Source organism: Barbatula barbatula (assembly GCF_947034865.1).
Source record: "Barbatula barbatula genome assembly, chromosome: 10".
Classification (NCBI taxonomy): domain Eukaryota; kingdom Metazoa; phylum Chordata; class Actinopteri; order Cypriniformes; family Nemacheilidae; genus Barbatula; species Barbatula barbatula.
In genome coordinates this window covers 6408672-6432184 of record NC_136773.1, presented here as the reverse complement: position 1 = coordinate 6432184, position 23513 = coordinate 6408672, and the positions used below count along the sequence as shown (strand labels likewise).

The 23513-nt window shown below is 36.8% G+C and overlaps 1 pseudogene across 1 annotated transcript; it reads right to left on the bottom strand.

Moving 5' to 3' along the window:
• Positions 1 to 317: 317 nt before the first annotated feature.
• LOC306899227 (putative nuclease HARBI1) lies at positions 318 to 23219 on the bottom strand (annotated as a pseudogene). The gene is made up of 2 exons: positions 22228 to 23219; positions 318 to 346 (listed from the first exon to the last, which is right to left on the bottom strand). The product of its transcript is annotated as a putative nuclease HARBI1 (transcript).
• Between the last annotated feature and the right edge of the window lie 294 nt (positions 23220 to 23513).

The window sequence follows — 23513 nt, the reverse complement described above, 5'->3', positions numbered from 1 at the left end:
CTGAAAGGTACAGCAGGGAAGGGGTTAAGTTTTAGGAGAAACGACTGCGAGAAACTAGGTATACAAGCCTACAGTGATGCTGACTGGGCAGCTGATACCAGTGACAGACGCAGTACTACGGGGTACTGTGTGAGACTGAGCCAAAACAGCTCTCTAGTCTCGTGGAAGACTAGAAAGCAGCCAACTGTGGCGCTATCCACATGCGAAGCGGAATATATGGCACTAGCTTCAACCATACAAGAGTGTTTATACCTAGAACAGTTACTGGGAGGTATAGATAACTACAAGTACACGCAAACTGTAGTACATGAGGACAATCAGGGAACAATTGCTCTCGCCAAAAACCCTATAAACAGACGGAGATGCAAACACATAGACATAAGGTATCACTTTATCAGGTCTATTGTGAACGATGGAAGAATGACCTTGATGTATTGTCCTACTGATAACATGATTGCTGATGTAATGACCAAACCTGTAAATAAGTTGAAACTGGATAGGTTTGCAGGTGCTCTTTTTGGGGATTGATATGTGTATGACAGGGGTCCACATTCATTATACTTTATATATATATTTCTTTTGTAGCAACCTGAGTACAAGTGGGGGTGTTAAAATATGTTCATTATGTCCTCAGTTGTATATTTATGTAATGCTGTACTGTGTGTATGCCACAAGGGGGCACTAAAGTTTAAGCCACAGAAGACGCGTTTGAGTTATTATGTTTGTTTAAGTTGTTTTACGGTATTCTTACTGATGGCTGTCTGACCGTGAGACTGATGTGTCAGCAACGAAAAATAAATATGCCAAGAGCGGCTAAAGAGGATCCATCTCTCGTTTATTTTTCCCCGAACACAACGCTAACTGCAACAACAGTGTAACTAAGTTCAACAAAATGCTTGTAGAAGATAACAAAAAACAAACATTTACAACAACCATTATCATTGTCAATACAAGCTCCAGATTCCCTCAGTCCAGACTAAATTCCTTCAGTCTTCCAATCCAGATTAGGTGCAAAGTCCTTAAACACAGTCACTGTTCTTGTAGCTTTTAAGTTTTTAGAGAACTCAACAGGCTACTCAAAGTACATTTTCAACTCGCATTTAAACCTCAAAAAAAGAGGAGTGCATTTAGACAATTTAGATTTGTGAATGTGAAATTTAGCTAACAGAAAAATAAGGTTTATAAAATAAATATCACTTTTCTTTTCACATTCATGAAAACCAAAAATTACATTTAATGTATGTAAAATCAACATTAGGATTTACATAACAATTGATAAAATCACAAATGTCACACCAAAATGTAACTGTGAAAGAGCAGTTCCAAAATAAATGTAAAGTGGTCTCATGTTTTTCTGAACAGAAAGAACAGAGTTGTATCAATGCCATTCTTAAGTCTTTTGAGAAAGCATTTAGACCTGTGTAAAACCTGTGAATTCATTTAAAGGTGATTTCTCTCGTTTTATTACTATCCCTGGCTGAAATATTAACGTTACTTTTACAAATAAGAGCATCTGGTTGACTTCATGAGGATTGAGGAGTAGACCCCTGCTAATAACATTTCCTTCTCATTTCATGATTTTTTCTCTCTTCTTCAAAACACATCACTTATTTGTATTGCTACTTCATTTATTTTCTTCTCGTGCCTTGCTTCATGCCTGTTTACTTGCATCAATCAGTGCCATTATAAAGTAGCCTATATGAAGACTTTGGTTCCAAAATGAGATAACTCCGTTCATAAAACATTTCTAAAGGCATGTTTTTTATTACGTTATCACGTTTTTGTTGTGTATTATTGTGTTATCTAGCTTTATTTTTGGAGTTACTATTGCTTAAATCCCTCAATCCCTTCATAATAATATCTTGTTTAATATGTACACGATATACAGGCTAAATATATATATATATATACATATGTATGTATATTAGTTCAAGAAAGTTACTTCAAGAGTTGGATGGCAAAGTGAGTATGCAGAATAAATCTTTCTTTAAGGCACTCCCTAAGAAACTGTGGTCTGAGATCAGCCTGTGTGCTCGAACCTAAAGAATTAATTCATTCAGCAGCTAAAACCCATTAGGAAACCTTTACAACTGTCAACGGTTATCAAACAACGCCCTCTACTGGCGAAGGGGTGCAAACGTTCAATTGAAAGGAGAAGACAAATCAGATTCTCATTTTCTTTACAGAAGTAAAAGCCAGTATAAAAAGAGTTTAAAAGTACTTACTGAATTGATGAATGACACTCCTAAAAGTGCCACACAAACACACATAACCGAATATTGATTAGCGTTGTATGAACAACAGACTGTAATAAATATGAATAAGAGACTGTAATAAATATGATTTTAATTTTTATTAATAAATAATTGTTAGGAACGATCGAAGAAGTGATGACGACGTCTAGTGGTAGAGGTCATCTTGTGGTAAAAGCCATGCGTTTATCAAAAAGAAGATATCTCATGACAATTTCACATCACCCCCCAAGCGTTGCATTTGCGAAAGAGCATAAACGAGTATATACTGTAGCTCCGAAACAGGATTGGTAATATCATGCAACGTTGTTTTCCTTACACTAGATGTCCTAAAAGCCCCGTTTCACATCGAACAGAGAGTTTGCTTTTTCAAATGTGTACATCAAGTCCCGTTGATTTCATTGATTAGGTGGTGAAAAGAATGACGACACGATATAAGCAAAAGCTCTTTATTTGGAGGCAAACAATCTGTGAATGACCGATTCAAATATTGCTTGGAGAACCGCCATTGGCTGTTGTTTTGCATAATTAATGAGCTAGGTCTGGAAATGTCATTCTGTGACTACTCGTTTATAAATATCATTGTGTTTCGAGTTCCGTTTTCAACAAAAGTGTGTACAATAAAAACGCTCTGTCTGACTCGTGTTCTTAACGTTAAACGTGAATGTAAATTTCCTCACCAACCGTCGTCGGTTGGAGCGTCGCCGATATGCCGTATAAAACCAGTCGCGACACCAGCAAGTTGCCACGGTGATCTATCGCCTTGGCCCAAGCCAACATGCTACTAGAGTCGCTCGTCAGGGCGCGCTGGGTCTCTGCGCTCGGACAACGGGCTGATGCCGTCGGCGAGCATCGGCTTTTGTTTCTTTTGTACGTCTACAAGAGACACACGTTAATGTGAGAGCTTTACTACACATCCATGTGCATCAGAAGAGATGACCTGCATATGCGACGCTACACCAACCGCAGGAAGTGAACCCGTCCCACCGGAAGTGCTCGAATCCCTGCCTGAAATATATTTATATATATATCTTTTTTTTTAATTAAATGCTTGTAGAAGATAACAAAAAACAAACATTTACAACAACCATTATCATTGTCAATACAAGCTCCAGATTCCCTCAGTCCAGACTAAATTCCTTCAGTCTTCCAATCCAGATTAGGTGCAAAGTCCTTAAACAGTCACTGTTCTTGTAGCTTTTAAGTTTTTAGAGAACTCAACAGGCTACTCAAAGTACATTTTCAACTCGCATTTAAACCTCAAAAAAAGAGGAGTGCATTTAGACAATTTAGATTTGTGAATGTGAAATTTAGCTAACAGAAAAATAAGGTTTATAAAATAAATATCACTTTTCTTTTCACATTCATGAAAACCAAAAATTACATTTAATGTATGTAAAATCAACATTAGGATTTACATAACAATTGATAAAATCACAAATGTCACACCAAAATGTAACTGTGAAAGAGCAGTTCCAAAATAAATGTAAAGTGGACTCAGGTTTTTCTGAACAGAAAGAACAGAGGGTATCAATGCCATTCTTAAGTCTTTTGAGAAAGCATTTAGACCTGTGTAAAACCTGTGAATTCATTTAAAGGTGATTTCTCTCGCTTTTTTACTATCACTGGCTGAAATATTAATGTTACTTTTAGAAATAAGAGAATCAGGTTGACTTCATGAGGATTGAGGAGTAGACCCCTGCCAATAACATTTCCTTCTCATTTCATGATTTTTTCTCTCTTCTTCAAAACACATCACTTATTTGTATTGCTACTTCATTTATTTTCTTCTCGTGCCTTGCTTCATGCCTGTTTACTTGCATCAATCAGTGCCATTATAAAGTAGCCTATATGAAGACTTTGGTTCCAAAATGAGATAACTCCGTTCATAAAACATTTCTAAAGGCATGTTTTTTATTACGTTATCACGTTTTTGTTGTGTTTTATTGTGTTATCTAGCTTTATTTTTGGAGTTACTATTGCTTAAATCCCTCAATCCCTTCATAATAATATCTTGTTCAATATGTACACGATATACAGGCTAAATATATATATATATATATATATATATATATATATATATATATATATATACATATGTATGTATATTAGTTCAAGAAAGTTACTTCAAGAGTTGGATGGCAAAGTGAGTATGCAGAATAAATCTTTCTTTAAGGCACTCCCTAAGAAACTGTGTTCTGAGATCAGCCTGTGTGCTCGAACCTAAAGAATACATTCATTCAGCAGCTAAAACCCATTAGGAAACCTTTACAACTGTCAACGGTTATCAAACAAAGCCCTCTACTGGCGAAGGGGTGCAAACGTTCAATTGAAAGGAGAAGACAAATCAGATTCTCATTTTCTTTACAGAAGTAAAAGCCAGTATAAAAAGAGTTTAAAAGTACTTACTGAATTGATGAATGACACTCCTAAAAGTGCCACACAAACACACATAACCGAATATTGATTAGCGTTGTATGAACAACAGACTGTAATAAATATGATTAAGAGACTGTAATAAATATGATTTTAATTTTTATTAATAAATAATTGTTAGGAACGATCGAAGAAGTGATGACGACGTCTAGTGGTAGAGGTCATCTTGTGGTAAAAGCCATGCGTTTATCAAAAAGAAGATATCTCATGACAATTTCACATCACCCCCCAAGCGTTGCATTTGCGAAAGAGCATAAACGAGTATATACTGTAGCTTCGAAACAGGATTGGTAATATCATGCAACGTTGTTTTCCTTACACTAGATGTCCTAAAAGCCCCGTTTCACATCGAACAGAGAGTTTGCTTTTTCAAATGTGTACATCAAGTCCCGTTGATTTCATTGATTAGGTGGTGAAAAGAATGATGACACGATATAAGCAAAAGCTCTTTATTTGGAGGCAAACAATCTGTGAATGACCGATTCAAATATTGCTTGGAGAACCGCCATTGGCTGTTGTTTTGCATAATTAATGAGCTAGGTCTGGAAATGTCATTCTGTGACTACTCGTTTATAAATATCATTGTGTTTCGAGTTCCGTTTTCAACAAAAGTGTGTACAATAAAAACGCTCTGTCTGACTCGTGTTCTTAACGTTAAACGTGAATGTAAATTTCCTCACCAACCGTCGTCGGTTGGAGCGTCGCCGATATGCCGTATAAAACCAGTCGCGACACCAGCAAGTTGCCACGGTGATCTATCGCCTTGGCCCAAGCCAACACGCTACTAGAGTCGCTCGTCAGGGCGCGCTGGGTCTCTGCGCTCGGACAACGGGCTGATGCCGTCGGCGAGCATCGGCTTTTGTTTCTTTTGTACGTCTACAAGAGACACACGTTAATGTGAGAGCTTTACTACACATCCATGTGCATCAGAAGAGATGACCTGCATATGCGACGCTACACCAACCGCAGGAAGTGAACCCGTCCCACCGGAAGTGCTCGAATCCCTGCCTGAAATATATTTATATATATCTTTTTTTTAATTAAATGCTTGTAGAAGATAACAAAAACAAACATTTACAACAACCATTACCATTGTCAATACAAGCTCCAGATTCCCTCAGTCCAGACTAAATTCCTTCAGTCTTCCAATCCAGATTAGGTGCAAAGTCCTTAAACACAGTCACTGTTCTTGTAGCTTTTAAGTTTTTAGAGAACTCAACAGGCTACTCAAAGTACATTTTCAACTCGCATTTAAACCTCAAAAAAAGAGGAGAGCATTTAGACAATTTAGATTTGTGAATGTGAAATTTAGCTAACAGAAAAATAAGGTTTATAAAATAAATATCACTTTTCTTTTCACATTCATGAAAACCAAAAATTACATTTAATGTATGTAAAATCAACATTAGGATTTACATAACAATTGATAAAATCACAAATGTCACACCAAAATGTAACTGTGAAAGAGCAGTTCCAAAATAAATGTAAAGTGGTCTCAGGTTTTTCTGAACAGAAAGAACAGAGTTGTATCAATGCCATTCTTAAGTCTTTTGAGAAAGCATTTAGACCTGTGTAAAACCTGTGAATTCATTTAAAGGTGATTTCTCTCGTTTTATTACTATCCCTGGCTGAAATATTAACGTTACTTTTACAAATAAGAGCATCTGGTTGACTTCATGAGGATTGAGGAGTAGACCCCTGCTAATAACATTTCCTTCTCATTTCATGATTTTTTCTCTCTTCTTCAAAACACATCACTTATTTGTATTGCTACTTCATTTATTTTCTTCTCGTGCCTTGCTTCATGCCTGTTTACTTGCATCAATCAGTGCCATTATAAAGTAGCCTATATGAAGACTTTGGTTCCAAAATGAGATAACTCCGTTCATAAAACATTTCTAAAGGCATGTTTTTTATTACGTTATCACGTTTTTGTTGTGTTTTATTGTGTTATCTAGCTTTATTTTTGGAGTTACTATTGCTTAAATCCCTCAATCCCTTCATAATAATATCTTGTTCAATATGTACATGATATACAGGCTAAATATATATATATATATATATATATATATTATATATATATATATATTATATATATATATATATATATATATATATATATATATATATATATATATATATATATATATATATATTATATATATATATATATATATATATATATATATATATATATATATATATTATATATATATATATATATATATATATATATATATATATATATATATATACACATATGTATGTATATTAGTTCAAGAAAGTTATTTCAAGAGTTGGATGGCAAAGTGAGTATGCAGAATAAATCTTTCTTTAAGGCACTCCCTAAGAAACTGTGGTCTGAGATCAGCCTGTGTGCTCGAACCTAAAGAATTAATTCATTCAGCAGCTAAAACCCATTAGGAAACCTTTACAACTGTCAACGGTTATCAAACAACGCCCTCTACTGGCGAAGGGGTGCAAACGTTCAATTGAAAGGAGAAGACAAATCAGATTCTCATTTTCTTTACAGAAGTAAAAGCCAGTATAAAAAGAGTTTAAAAGTACTTACTGAATTGATGAATGACACTCCTAAAAGTGCCACACAAACACACATAACCGAATATTGATTAGCGTTGTATGAACAACAGACTGTAATAAATATGAATAAGAGACTGTAATAAATATGATTTTAATTTTTATTAATAAATAATTGTTAGGAACGATCGAAGAAGTGATGACGACGTCTAGTGGTAGAGGTCATCTTGTGGTAAAAGCCATGCGTTTATCAAAAAGAAGATATCTCATGACAATTTCACATCACCCCCCAAGCGTTGCATTTGCGAAAGAGCATAAACGAGTATATACTGTAGCTCCGAAACAGGATTGGTAATATCATGCAACGTTGTTTTCCTTACACTAGATGTCCTAAAAGCCCCGTTTCACATCGAACAGAGAGTTTGCTTTTACAAATGTGTACATCAAGTCCCGTTGATTTCATTGATTAGGTGGTGAAAAGAATGACGACACGATATAAGCAAAAGCTCTTTATTTGGAGGTAAACAATCTGTGAATGACCGATTCAAATATTGCTTGGAGCACCGCCATTGGCTGTTGTTTTGCATAATTAATGAGCTAGGTCTGGAAATGTCATTCTGTGACTACTCGTTTATAAATATCATTGTGTTTCGAGTTCCGTTTTCAACAAAAGTGTGTACAATAAAAACGCTCTGTCTGACTCGTGTTCTCAACGTTAAACGTGAATGTAAATTTCATCACCAACCGTCGTCGGTTGGAGCGTCGCCAGTATGCCGTATAAAAGCAGTCGCGACACCAGCTGGTTGCCACGGTGATCTATCGCCTTGCCCAAGCCAACATGCTACTAGAGTCGCTCGTCAGGGCGCGCTGGGTCTCTGCGCTCGGACAACGGGCTGATGCCGTCGGCGAGCATCAGCTTTTGTTTCTTTTGTACGTCTACAAGAGACACACGTTAATGTGAGAGCTTTACTTGTGTACACATCCATGTGCATCAGAAGAGATGACCTGCATATGCGACGCTACACCAACCGCAGGAAGTGAACCCGTCCCACCGGAAGTGCTCGAATCCCTGCCTGAAATATATTTATATATATATCTTTTTTTTTAATTAAATGCTTGTAGAAGATAACAAAAAACAAACATTTACAACAACCATTATCATTGTCAATACAAGCTCCAGATTCCCTCAGTCCAGACTAAATTCCTTCAGTCTTCCAATCCAGATTAGGTGCAAAGTCCTTAAACACAGTCACTGTTCTTGTAGCTTTTAAGTTTTTAGAGAACTCAACAGGCTACTCAAAGTACATTTTCAACTCGCATTTAAACCTCAAAAAAAGAGGAGTGCATTTAGACAATTTAGATTTGTGAATGTGAAATTTAGCTAACAGAAAAATAAGGTTTATAAAATAAATATCACTTTTCTTTTCACATTCATGAAAACCAAAAATTACATTTAATGTATGTAAAATCAACATTAGGATTTACATAACAATTGATAAAATCACAAATGTCACACCAAAATGTAACTGTGAAAGAGCAGTTCCAAAATAAATGTAAAGTGGACTCAGGTTTTTCTGAACAGAAAGAACAGAGGGTATCAATGCCATTATTAAGTCTTTTGAGAAAGCATTTAGACCTGTGTAAAACCTGTGAATTCATTTAAAGGTGATTTCTCTCGCTTTTTTACTATCACTGGCTGAAATATTAATGTTACTTTTAGAAATAAGAGAATCAGGTTGACTTCATGAGGATTGAGGAGTAGACCCCTGCCAATAACATTTCCTTCTCATTTCATGATTTTTTCTCTCTTCTTCAAAACACATCACTTATTTGTATTGCTACTTCATTTATTTTCTTCTCGTGCCTTGCTTCATGCCTGTTTACTTGCATCAATCAGTGCCATTATAAAGTAGCCTATATGAAGACTTTGGTTCCAAAATGAGATAACTCCGTTCATAAAACATTTCTAAAGGCATGTTTTTTATTACGTTATCACGTTTTTGTTGTGTTTTATTGTGTTATCTAGCTTTATTTTTGGAGTTACTATTGCTTAAATCCCTCAATCCCTTCATAATAATATCTTGTTCAATATGTACACGATATACAGGCTAAATATATATATATATATATATATATATATATATATATATATATATATATATATATACATATGTATATATATTAGTTCAAGAAAGTTACTTCAAGAGTTGGATGGCAAAGTGAGTATGCAGAATAAATCTTTCTTTAAGGCACTCCCTAAGAAACTGTGGTCTGAGATCAGCCTGTGTGCTCGAACCTAAAGAATACATTCATTCAGCAGCTAAAACCCATTAGGAAACCTTTACAACTGTCAACGGTTATCAAACAGCGCCCTCTATTGGCGAAGGGGTGCAAACGTTCAATTGAAAGGAGAAGACAAATCAGATTCTCATTTTCTTTACAGAAGTAAAAGCCAGTATAAAAAGAGTTTAAAAGTACTTACTGAATTGATGAATGACACTCCTAAAAGTGCCACACAAACACACATAACCGAATATTGATTAGCGTTGTATGAACAACAGACTGTAATAAATATGATTAAGAGACTGTAATAAATATGATTTTAATTTTTATTAATAAATAATTGTTAGGAACGATCGAAGAAGTGATGACGACGTCTAGTGGTAGAGGTCATCTTGTGGTAAAAGCCATGCGTTTATCAAAAAGAAGATATCTCATGACAATTTCACATCACCCCCCAAGCGTTGCATTTGCGAAAGAGCATAAACGAGTATATACTGTAGCTCCGAAACAGGATTGGTAATATCATGAAACGTTGTTTTCCTTACACTAGATGTCCTAAAAGCCCCGTTTCACATCGAACAGAGAGTTTGCTTTTTCAAATGTGTACATCAAGTCCCGTTGATTTCATTGATTAGGTGGTGAAAAGAATGACGACACGATATAAGCAAAAGCTCTTTATTTGGAGGCAAACAATCTGTGAATGACCGATTCAAATATTGCTTGGAGAACCGCCATTGGCTGTTGTTTTGCATAATTAATGAGCTAGGTCTGGAAATGTCATTCTGTGACTACTCGTTTATAAATATCATTGTGTTTCGAGTTCCGTTTTCAACAAAAGTGTGTACAATAAAAACGCTCTGTCTGACTCGTGTTCTTAACGTTAAACGTGAATGTAAATTTCCTCACCAACCGTCGTCGGTTGGAGCGTCGCCGATATCCCGTATAAAACCAGTCGCGACACCAGCAAGTTGCCACGGTGATCTATCGCCTTGGCCCAAGCCAACATGCTACTAGAGTCGCTCGTCAGGGCGCGCTGGGTCTCTGCGCTCGGACAACGGGCTGATGCCGTCGGCGAGCATCGGCTTTTGTTTCTTTTGTACGTCTACAAGAGACACACGTTAATGTGAGAGCTTTACTACACATCCATGTGCATCAGAAGAGATGACCTGCATATGCGACGCTACACCAACCGCAGGAAGTGAACCCGTCCCACCGGAAGTGCTCGAATCCCTGCCTGAAATATATTTATATATATCTTTTTTTTAATTAAATGCTTGTAGAAGATAACAAAAACAAACATTTACAACAACCATTACCATTGTCAATACAAGCTCCAGATTCCCTCAGTCCAGACTAAATTCCTTCAGTCTTCCAATCCAGATTAGGTGCAAAGTCCTTAAACACAGTCACTGTTCTTGTAGCTTTTAAGTTTTTAGAGAACTCAACAGGCTACTCAAAGTACATTTTCAACTCGCATTTAAACCTCAAAAAAAGAGGAGTGCATTTAGACAATTTAGATTTGTGAATGTGAAATTTAGCTAACAGAAAAATAAGGTTTATAAAATAAATATCACTTTTCTTTTCACATTCATGAAAACCAAAAATTACATTTAATGTATGTAAAATCAACATTAGGATTTACATAACAATTGATAAAATCACAAATGTCACACCAAAATGTAACTGTGAAAGAGCAGTTCCAAAATAAATGTAAAGTGGTCTCAGGTTTTTCTGAACAGAAAGAACAGAGGGTATCAATGCCATTCTTAAGTCTTTTGAGAAAGCATTTAGACCTGTGTAAAACCTGTGAATTCATTTAAAGGTGATTTCTCTCGTTTTATTACTATCCCTGGCTGAAATATTAATGTTACTTTTAGAAATAAAAGAATCAGGTTGACTTCATGAGGATTGAGGAGTAGACCCCTGCCAATAACATTTCCTTCTCATTTCATGATTTTTTCTCTCTTCTTCAAAACACATCACTTATTTGTATTGCTACTTCATTTATTTTCTTCTCGTGCCTTGCTTCATGCCTGTTTACTTGCATCAATCAGTGCCATTATAAAGTAGCCTATATGAAGACTTTGGTTCCAAAATGAGATAACTCCGTTCATAAAACATTTCTAAAGGCATGTTTTTTATTACGTTATCACGTTTTTGTTGTGTTTTATTGTGTTATCTAGCTTTATTTTTGGAGTTACTATTGCTTAAATCCCTCAATCCCTTCATAATAATATCTTGTTCAATATGTACACGATATACAGGCTAAATATATATATATATATATATATATATATATATATATATTATATATATATATATATATATATATATATATATATATATATACATATGTATGTATATTAGTTCAAGAAAGTTATTTCAAGAGTTGGATGGCAAAGTGAGTATGCAGAATAAATCTTTCTTTAAGGCACTCCCTAAGAAACTGTGGTCTGAGATCAGCCTGTGTGCTCGAACCTAAAGAATTAATTCATTCAGCAGCTAAAACCCATTAGGAAACCTTTACAACTGTCAACGGTTATCAAACAACGCCCTCTACTGGCGAAGGGGTGCAAACGTTCAATTGAAAGGAGAAGACAAATCAGATTCTCATTTTCTTTACAGAAGTAAAAGCCAGTATAAAAAGAGTTTAAAAGTACTTACTGAATTGATGAATGACACTCCTAAAAGTGCCACACAAACACACATAACCGAATATTGATTAGCGTTGTATGAACAACAGACTGTAATAAATATGAATAAGAGACTGTAATAAATATGATTTTAATTTTTATTAATAAATAATTGTTAGGAACGATCGAAGAAGTGATGACGACGTCTAGTGGTAGAGGTCATCTTGTGGTAAAAGCCATGCGTTTATCAAAAAGAAGATATCTCATGACAATTTCACATCACCCCCCAAGCGTTGCATTTGCGAAAGAGCATAAACGAGTATATACTGTAGCTCCGAAACAGGATTGGTAATATCATGCAACGTTGTTTTCCTTACACTAGATGTCCTAAAAGCCCCGTTTCACATCGAACAGAGAGTTTGCTTTTACAAATGTGTACATCAAGTCCCGTTGATTTCATTGATTAGGTGGTGAAAAGAATGACGACACGATATAAGCAAAAGCTCTTTATTTGGAGGCAAACAATCTGTGAATGACCGATTCAAATATTGCTTGGAGCACCGCCATTGGCTGTTGTTTTGCATAATTAATGAGCTAGGTCTGGAAATGTCATTCTGTGACTACTCGTTTATAAATATCATTGTGTTTCGAGTTCCGTTTTCAACAAAAGTGTGTACAATAAAAACGCTCTGTCAGACTCGTGTTCTCAACGTTAAACGTGAATGTAAATTTCATCACCAACCGTCGTCGGTTGGAGCGTCGCCAGTATGCCGTATAAAAGCAGTCGCGACACCAGCTGGTTGCCACGGTGATCTATCGCCTTGCCCAAGCCAACATGCTACTAGAGTCGCTCGTCAGGGCGCGCTGGGTCTCTGCGCTCGGACAACGGGCTGATGCCGTCGGCGAGCATCAGCTTTTGTTTCTTTTGTACGTCTACAAGAGACACACGTTAATGTGAGAGCTTTACTTGTGTACACATCCATGTGCATCAGAAGAGATGACCTGCATATGCGACACCACACCGACGGCAGGAAGTGAACCCGTCCCACCGGAAGTGCTCCTAAAATCAACATTAGGATTTACATAACAATTGATAAAATCACAAATGTCACACCAAAATGTAACTGTGAAAGAGCAGTTCCAAAATAAATGTAAAGTGGACTCAGGTTTTTCTGAACAGAAAGAACAGAGGGTATCAATGCCATTCTTAAGTCTTTTGAGAAAGCATTTAGACCTGTGTAAAACCTGTGAATTCATTTAAAGGTGATTTCTCTCGCTTTTTTACTATCACTGGCTGAAATATTAATGTTACTTTTAGAAATAAGAGAATCAGGTTGACTTCATGAGGATTGAGGAGTAGACCCCTGCTAATAACATTTCCTTCTCATTTCATGATTTTTTCTCTCTTCTTCAAAACACATCACTTATTTGTATTGCTACTTCATTTATTTTCTTCTCGTGCCTTGCTTCATGCCTGTTTACTTGCATCAATCAGTGCCATAATAAAGTAGCCTATATGAAGACTTTGGTTCCAAAATGAGATAACTCCGTTCATAAAACATTTCTAAAGGCATGTTTTTTATTACGTTATCACGTTTTTGTTGTGTTTTATTGTGTTATCTAGCTTTATTTTTGGAGTTACTATTGCTTAAATCCCTCAATCCCTTCATAATAATATCTTGTTCAATATGTACACGATATACAGGCTAAATATATATATATATATACATATGTATGTATATTAGTTCAAGAAAGTTACTTCAAGAGTTGGATGGCAAAGTGAGTATGCAGAATAAATCTTTTTTTAAGGCACTCCCTAAGAAACTGTGGTCTGAGATCAGCCTGTGTGCTCGAACCTAAAGAATTAATTCATTCAGCAGCTAAAACCCATTAGGAAACCTTTACAACTGTCAACGGTTATCAAACAACGCCCTCGACTGGCGAAGGGGTGCAAACGTTCAATTGAAAGGAGAAGACAAATCAGATTCTCATTTTCTTTACAGAAGTAAAAGCCAGTATAAAAAGAGTTTAAAAGTACTTACTGAATTGATGAATGACACTCCTAAAAGTGCCACACAAACACACATAACCGAATATTGATTAGCGTTGTATGAACAACAGACTGTAATAAATATGAATAAGAGACTGTAATAAATATGATTTTAATTTTTATTAATAAATAATTGTTAGGAACGATCGAAGAAGTGATGACGACGTCTAGTGGTAGAGGTCATCTTGTGGTAAAAGCCATGCGTTTATCAAAAAGAAGATATCTCATGACAATTTCACATCACCCCCCAAGCGTTGCATTTGCGAAAGAGCATAAACGAGTATATACTGTAGCTCCGAAACAGGATTGGTAATATCATGCAACGTTGTTTTCCTTACACTAGATGTCCTAAAAGCCCCGTTTCACATCGAACAGAGAGTTTGCTTTTTCAAATGTGTACATCAAGTCCCGTTGATTTCATTGATTAGGTGGTGAAAAGAATGACGACACCATATAAGCAAAAGCTCTTTATTTGGAGGCAAACAATCTGTGAATGACCGATTCAAATATTGCTTGGAGAACCGCCATTGGCTGTTGTTTTGCATAATTAATGAGCTAGGTCTGGAAATGTCATTCTGTGACTACTCGTTTATAAATATCATTGTGTTTCGAGTTCCGTTTTCAACAAAAGTGTGTACAATAAAAACGCTCTGTCTGACTCGTGTTCTTAACGTTAAACGTGAATGTAAATTTCCTCACCAACCGTCGTCGGTTGGAGCGTCGCCGATATGCCGTATAAAACCAGTCGCGACACCAGCAAGTTGCCACGGTGATCTATCGCCTTGGCCCAAGCCAACATGCTACTAGAGTCGCTCGTCAGGGCGCGCTGGGTCTCTGCGCTCGGACAACGGGCTGATGCCGTCGGCGAGCATCGGCTTTTGTTTCTTTTGTACGTCTACAAGAGACACACGTTAATGTGAGAGCTTTACTACACATCCATGTGCATCAGAAGAGATGACCTGCATATGCGACGCTACACCAACCGCAGGAAGTGAACCCGTCCCACCGGAAGTGCTCGAATCCCTGCCTGAAATATATTTATATATATATCTTTTTTTTTAATTAAATGCTTGTAGAAGATAACAAAAAACAAACATTTACAACAACCATTATCATTGTCAATACAAGCTCCAGATTCCCTCAGTCCAGACTAAATTCCTTCAGTCTTCCAATCCAGATTAGGTGCAAAGTCCTTAAACACAGTCACTGTTCTTGTAGCTTTTAAGTTTTTAGAGAACTTAACAGGCTACTCAAAGTACATTTTCAACTCGCATTTAAACCTCAAAAAAAGAGGAGTGCATTTAGACAATTTAGATTTGTGAATGTGAAATTTAGCTAACAGAAAAATAAGGTTTATAAAATAAATATCACTTTTCTTTTCACATTCATGAAAACCAAAAATTACATTTAATGTATGTAAAATCAACATTAGGATTTACATAACAATTGATAAAATCACAAATGTCACACCAAAATGTAACCGTGAAAGAGCAGTTCCAAAATAAATGTAAAGTGGACTCAGGTTTTTCTGAACAGAAAGAACAGAGGGTATCAATGCCATTCTTAAGTCTTTTGAGAAAGCATTTAGACCTGTGTAAAACCTGTGAATTCATTTAAAGGTGATTTCTCTCGCTTTTTTACTATCACTGGCTGAAATATTAATGTTACTTTTAGAAATAAGAGAATCAGGTTGACTTCATGAGGATTGAGGAGTAGACCCCTGCCAATAACATTTCCTTCTCATTTCATGATTTTTTCTCTCTTCTTCAAAACACATCACTTATTTGTATTGCTACTTCATTTATTTTCTTCTCGTGCCTTGCTTCATGCCTGTGTACTTGCATCAATCAGTGCCATTATAAAGTAGCCTATATGAAGACTTTGGTTCCAAAATGAGATAACTCCGTTCATAAAACATTTCTAAAGGCATGTTTTTTATTACGTTATCACGTTTTTGTTGTGTTTTATTGTGTTATCTAGCTTTATTTTTGGAGTTACTATTGCTTAAATCCCTCAATCCCTTCATAATAATATCTTGTTCAATATGTACACGATATAAAGGCTAAATATATATATATATATATATATATATATATATATATATATATATATACATATGTATGTATATTAGTTCAAGAAAGTTACTTCAAGAGTTGGATGGCAAAGTGAGTATGCAGAATAAATCTTTCTTTAAGGCACTCCCTAAGAAACTGTGGTCTGAGATCAGCCTGTGTGCTCGAACCTAAAGAATTAATTCATTCAGCAGCTAAAACCCATTAGGAAACCTTTACAACTGTCAACGGTTATCAAACAACGCCCTCGACTGGCGAAGGGGTGCAAACGTTCAATTGAAAGGAGAAGACAAATCAGATTCTCATTTTCTTTACAGAAGTAAAAGCCAGTATAAAAAGAGTTTAAAAGTACTTACTGAATTGATGAATGACACTCCTAAAAGTGCCACACAAACACACATAACCGAATATTGATTAGCGTTGTATGAACAACAGACTGTAATAAATATGAATAAGAGACTGTAATAAATATGATTTTAATTTTTATTAATAAATAATTGTTAGGAACGATCGAAGAAGTGATGACGACGTCTAGTGGTAGAGGTCATCTTGTGGTAAAAGCCATGCGTTTATCAAAAAGAAGATATCTCATGACAATTTCACATCACCCCCCAAGCGTTGCATTTGCGAAAGAGCATAAACGAGTATATACTGTAGCTCCGAAACAGGATTGGTAATATCATGCAACGTTGTTTTCCTTACACTAGATGTCCTAAAAGCCCCGTTTCACATCGAACAGAGAGTTTGCTTTTTCAAATGTGTACATCAAGTCCCGTTGATTTCATTGATTAGGTGGTGAAAAGAATGACGACACGATATAAGCAAAAGCTCTTTATTTGGAGGCAAACAATCTGTGAATGACCGATTCAAATATTGCTTGGAGCACCGCCATTGGCTGTTGTTTTGCATAATTAATGAGCTAGGTCTGGAAATGTCATTCTGTGACTACTCGTTTATAAATATCATTGTGTTTCGAGTTCCGTTTTCAACAAAAGTGTGTACAATAAAAACGCTCTGTCAGACTCGTGTTCTCAACGTTAAACGTGAATGTAAATTTCATCACCAACCGTCGTCGGTTGGAGCGTCGCCAGTATGCCGTATAAAAGCAGTCGCGACACCAGCTGGTTGCCACGGTGATCTATCGCCTTGCCCAAGCCAACATGCTACTAGAGTCGCTCGTCAGGGCGCGCTGGGTCTCTGCGCTCGGACAACGGGCTGATGCCGTCGGCGAGCATCAGCTTTTGTTTCTTTTGTACGTCTACAAGAGACACACGTTAATGTGAGAGCTTTACTTGTGTACACATCCATGTGCATCAGAAGAGATGACCTGCATATGCGACACCACACCGACGGCAGGAAGTGAATCCGTCCCACCGGAAGTGCTCCTAAAATCAACATTAGGATTTACATAACAATTGATAAAATCACAAATGTCACACCAAAATGTAACTGTGAAAGAGCAGTTCCAAAATAAATGTAAAGTGGACTCAGGTTTTTCTGAACAGAAAGAACAGAGGGTATCAATGCCATTCTTAAGTCTTTTGAGAAAGCATTTAGACCTGTGTAAAACCTGTGAATTCATTTAAAGGTGATTTCTCTCGCTTTTTTACTATCACTGGCTGAAATATTAATGTTACTTTTAGAAATAAGAGCATCTGGTTGACTTCATGAGGATTGAGGAGTAGACCCCTGCTAATAACATTTCCTTCTCATTTCATGATTTTTTCTCTCTTCTTCAAAACACATCACTTATTTGTATTGCTACTTCATTTATTTTCTTCTCGTGCCTCGCTTCATGCCTGTTTACTTGCATCAATCAGTACCATTATAAAGTAGCCTATATGAAGACTTTGGTTCCAAAATGAGATAACTCCGTTCATAAAACATTTCTAAAGGCATGTTTTTTATTACGTTATCACGTTTTTGTTGTGTTTTATTGTGTTATCTAGCTTTATTTTTGGAGTTACTATTGCTTAAATCCCTCAATCCCTTCATAATAATATCTTGTTCAATATGTACACGATATACAGGCTAAATATATATATATATATATATATATATATACATATGTATATATATATATATATACATATGTATGTATATTAGTTCAAGAAAGTTATTTCAAGAGTTGGATGGCAAAGTGAGTATGCAGAATAAATCTTTCTTTAAGGCACTCCCTAAGAAACTGTGGTCTGAGATCAGCCTGTGTGCTCGAACCTAAAGAATTAATTCATTCAGCAGCTAAAACCCATTAGGAAACCTTTACAACTGTCAACGGTTATCAAACAACGCCCTCTACTGGCGAAGGGGTGCAAACGTTCAATTGAAAGGAGAAGACAAATCAGATTCTCATTTTCTTTACAGAAGTAAAAGCCAGTATAAAAAGAGTTTAAAAGTACTTACTGAATTGATGAATGACACTCCTAAAAGTGCCACACAAACACACATAACCGAATATTGATTAGCGTTGTATGAACAACAGACTGTAATAAATATGAATAAGAGACTGTAATAAATATGATTTTAATTTTTATTAATAAATAATTGTTAGGAACGATCGAAGAAGTGATGACGACGTCTAGTGGTAGAGGTCATCTTGTGGTAAAAGCCATGCGTTTATCAAAAAGAAGATATCTCATGACAATTTCACATCACCCCCCAAGCGTTGCATTTGCGAAAGAGCATAAACGAGTATATACTGTAGCTCCGAAACAGGATTGGTAATATCATGCAACGTTGTTTTCCTTACACTAGATGTCCTAAAAGCCCCGTTTCACATCGAACAGAGAGTTTGCTTTTACAAATGTGTACATCAAGTCCCGTTGATTTCATTGATTAGGTGGTGAAAAGAATGACGACACGATATAAGCAAAAGCTCTTTATTTGGAGGCAAACAATCTGTGAATGACCGATTCAAATATTGCTTGGAGCACCGCCATTGGCTGTTGTTTTGCATAATTAATGAGCTAGGTCTGGAAATGTCATTCTGTGACTACTCGTTTATAAATATCATTGTGTTTCGAGTTCCGTTTTCAACAAAAGTGTCTACAATAAAAACGCTCTGTCTGACTCGTGTTCTCAACGTTAAACGTGAATGTAAATTTCATCACCAACCGTCGTCGGTTGGAGCGTCGCCAGTATGCCGTATAAAAGCAGTCGCGACACCAGCTGGTTGCCACGGTGATCTATCGCCTTGCCCAAGCCAACATGCTACTAGAGTCGCTCGTCAGGGCGCGCTGGGTCTCTGCGCTCGGACAACGGGCTGATGCCGTCGGCGAGCATCAGCTTTTGTTTCTTTTGTACGTCTACAAGAGACACACGTTAATGTGAGAGCTTTACTTGTGTACACATCCATGTGCATCAGAAGAGATGACCTGCATATGCGACACCACACCGACGGCAGGAAGTGAACCCGTCCCACCGGAAGTGCTCCTAAAATCAACATTAGGATTTACATAACAATTGATAAAATCACAAATGTCACACCAAAATGTAACTGTGAAAGAGCAGTTCCAAAATAAATGTAAAGTGGACTCAGGTTTTTCTGAACAGAAAGAACAGAGGGTATCAATGCCATTCTTAAGTCTTTTGAGAAAGCATTTAGACCTGTGTAAAACCTGTGAATTCATTTAAAGGTGATTTCTCTCGCTTTTTTACTATCACTGGCTGAAATATTAATGTTACTTTTAGAAATAAGAGAATCAGGTTGACCTTATGAGGATTGAGGAGTAGACCCCTGCCAATAACATTTCCTTCTCATTTCATGATTTTTTCTCTCTTCTTCAAAACACATCACTTATTTGTATTGCTACTTCATTTATTTTCTTCTAGTGCCTTGCTTCATGCCTGTTTACTTGCATCAATCAGTGCCATTATAAAGTAGCCTATATGAAGACTTTGGTTCCAAAATGAGATAACTCCGTTCATAAAACATTTCTAAAGGCATGTTTTTTATTACGTTATCACGTTTTTGTTGTGTTTTATTGTTATTCTGCCCTCGCATGTACGACGTCTGATTTGTACAGCTAGACAGATAGTTAACAGCAATGAAGAGAAACTCCAGACTTCTTATTGAGGAATGATGTTTTATCTTTTGAACTCTTTTCTTCCTCAGTTTTATTTCTTAGTGTTTTCTCCATTTAAGTCTGTAAGAATGAAATAATAAACAGAAAATAACATTACAAAAGTGTAACATCTGAAGTGTCTCTTACACAATAAACATGAATTACCCAGTAACTCTCTATACAGTATACAGCATTCTCTATATCAACACTTTCACACAATAAACTACAGGTGTCCTTAATGTATAGTAATAAAACAAACATCCGCAATATCACCAAACTACCTGTTAGACTGTTACATGTATAATATATATACGAATCAACAGATGTAAATAAATCAACTACTAAAGGCGGGCGTACACGGTGCGATTTTTGCTGTCGTACGAGTTCGCATTTTTTTCAATCGTGTGGAAATCGTGTATGCTCGTATGGTCGCGGCTCGTATCAAGTGCGAGGAATTACGATCCGAGCAGAGTGCCTTACGAGCACTTCCCGACCTCCCGAACATTTTTAAACATGTCTAAAAAGTTCGTGAGCTATCGGTTTGAATTCGTGACATGTGTGCGGTTGAACGAGCCGATTTGTTGATCTATCTGAAGTTGACCAATCACGAACTAGGAAACCACAGAAGAAGATAGACTATTGAAAAAGAGGATAAACTCGCCGAACTCTGGCAGGAACAGCGAGCGCTGTATGATGTTTCCAGCAGCGTGTACCATGACAGGGTCATCCGTGATGATATTTTACAGCGGATTTAAACATATAACAAAAGGCCTAAAGGCAGTTTTTTGCATCATGCTGACTCTGCATCACTTTTCTCCCACAATACAATATGTAGGCTATTCCATATCAAACATTTGGCCTGTAAAATCAGTATGTATACAATTATTATACCTAGACTATCCAGCAATAACATTTGTTCAAAAAATATATAAAAACGACGTTGCTATATGCACAAACTTGCGTGACACGCTATGGTTATATACTTTGCTATATCTTCCACGACCACATCAAAGCATGCGCACACAGATACACGGCTGTTTTTGAAGAACTGAAAGTCCATGCTTTTCTCTGCTCTTCAGCCAAACTCTTTGCCATGCCCTTCTTTTTCTTTAATTTTTTATTCTTTCGCAAGCCATTGCTGCCACAAAAAAAGCAAATCTTCCTCTGACTCCATGTTTTTGGCGCGGAACTTTGTGCGATTGCTTCGGAAATCGGCAGGGCCCAGTTTTTCAAAAGTAATCCACTAGGATTTTGGATAACGGATTGGATCAAATCTTGAAAATGTGTTTTTCAAAAAGAAAAAACGGATCACATAATGGGATTAGATAACGTAATCCAATTTTGGTTTTGATCCTGATCAAACCTTTAGTTTGGGTTTTTCAGAACTTTTTTGTAGGATTTGGATCACTTTGATCCAAAAAATCTGGATTAAATTGATCCCATCAGAAGGGTGGATTCAGCGTGGATTTCATGCCCAAAATGTAATGAAAACTTTAAAAAAGTATCAAATAATACTATATTTGGATCATGCAGAATTTTACAAGATATCCTATTTATTCATAAGGTTTTATTTTTATTTGTTCATCCGTCAGGCTACAGTGATTAGGTAGGCTTTAACATATTCAGCCTTTCAGTAAAGGCCTACAGCAAAGTAGAAAGAGTTTGTCCAAACAGCTGTCAAAATTGACCAAAAACAATAAATTTTATTCTGTCACTAATTGATGTATATATATATATCACAATCAAAATTATTTTTGTTTTTAGAATATTTATTAGTGATGCATGCAATGATTACAGAATAACCAAAAAAATGCAAAGAATGGCAATCACAATGATTTTTGAAATACAAAACAAATCCAAATCAGAAATAGTGTCTAACTATTGTGTCCCTTGTTGCACGTCCTCTTTGCTCGTTCTGGCAGAATGCAGGCGGTTGGTTAGTGTCTCCAAGGGGCTCAGGTGCATCATTGTCAGCACAGAGAGGGACATTGCGCTTAGTAGCGATGTTGTGCAGGACAATACAGGCAAGGGTTATGTTGCATGCTTTCTGTGGTTCCGCTCTCAGGTAGATAAGGCATGCAAAGCGCCTCTTAAGAACTCCATTTAAAACGCTCAATTGCACATCTTGCTCTGCAATGAGCAGTGTTGAAGCGTGCCTGCGCCAGTGTATTTGCTGTTAGAAAAGGAGTCATCAGCCATGGTAGGAGTGGGTAGGCACTGTCTCCTAATATTATGCCATCCGGTCGGTTGGTTTGGAGGTCTCTATATAGAGCGCTCTCCCTCAGGATGCGTGCATCATGGACAGACCCAGGCCACTTGACAACGCAGTTGGTGATGATGAGGTCAGCATCACACACAAGTTGGACATTGATGCTGTGCCTGCCCTTTCTGTTTATAAACTCCCATTCATTCTCACAAGGTGCTTGTACATGCACATGTGTGCAGTCGATTGCTCCAATAGTATTGGGCATATTCCCCAAAAGAAAAAAGCTGCGCTTGGCCTGGGCAATCTGGTTGTCCTTTGGAAAAGAAACAAATTCATTGACCAGGCTGGCCAGTGCGATTGACACATCTCTCACCACATCACACACAGCTGATTTCACCACTCCCATATAGTCACCAACAACTTGATAGAAAGTCCCACATGCATAAAATCGGAGCGCAATGAGGATCTGGTCTTCCACAGACAGACCGTGACTCCTTTGGGTTCTGTGTTGAAGTTTTGGCCTGAGAAGGTTTACAAGGTACTCTATATCAGCCTTCCCAAAGCGAAACCGGACATACAGCTCCTCAGTGGTGTATTGCTCCAGTGGCTTGGTACGTTCAACATACACCCTTTGACGGTATCCTCTCCTGGCAAAGTGGTGGTGGCGGTGGACAACACCGGCCATTTCACTGTCTCTCTGTGAATCCTCTGAGAAAGGCTGATTTATATGGCTGTGTAGTTGGTCTTTTCAAACCCACCTAGAGGGTGTTCGGTGCAATTATGGAGCAATAGTGGGAAGTTTTAATTCTGCTAAGGATACCAACAAAAAGAAAAATGATGTTTGGATTTTAATCACAGAAAATGTGAATGCCATAGGGTCTGGCCAGAAGAGGACCACAGACCAAATCAAATGGCGGTGGAAGAATCTTAAGGCCAGGGCAACAAAGGACCATGCTGAAGCCAAAAACCCACAAACAGG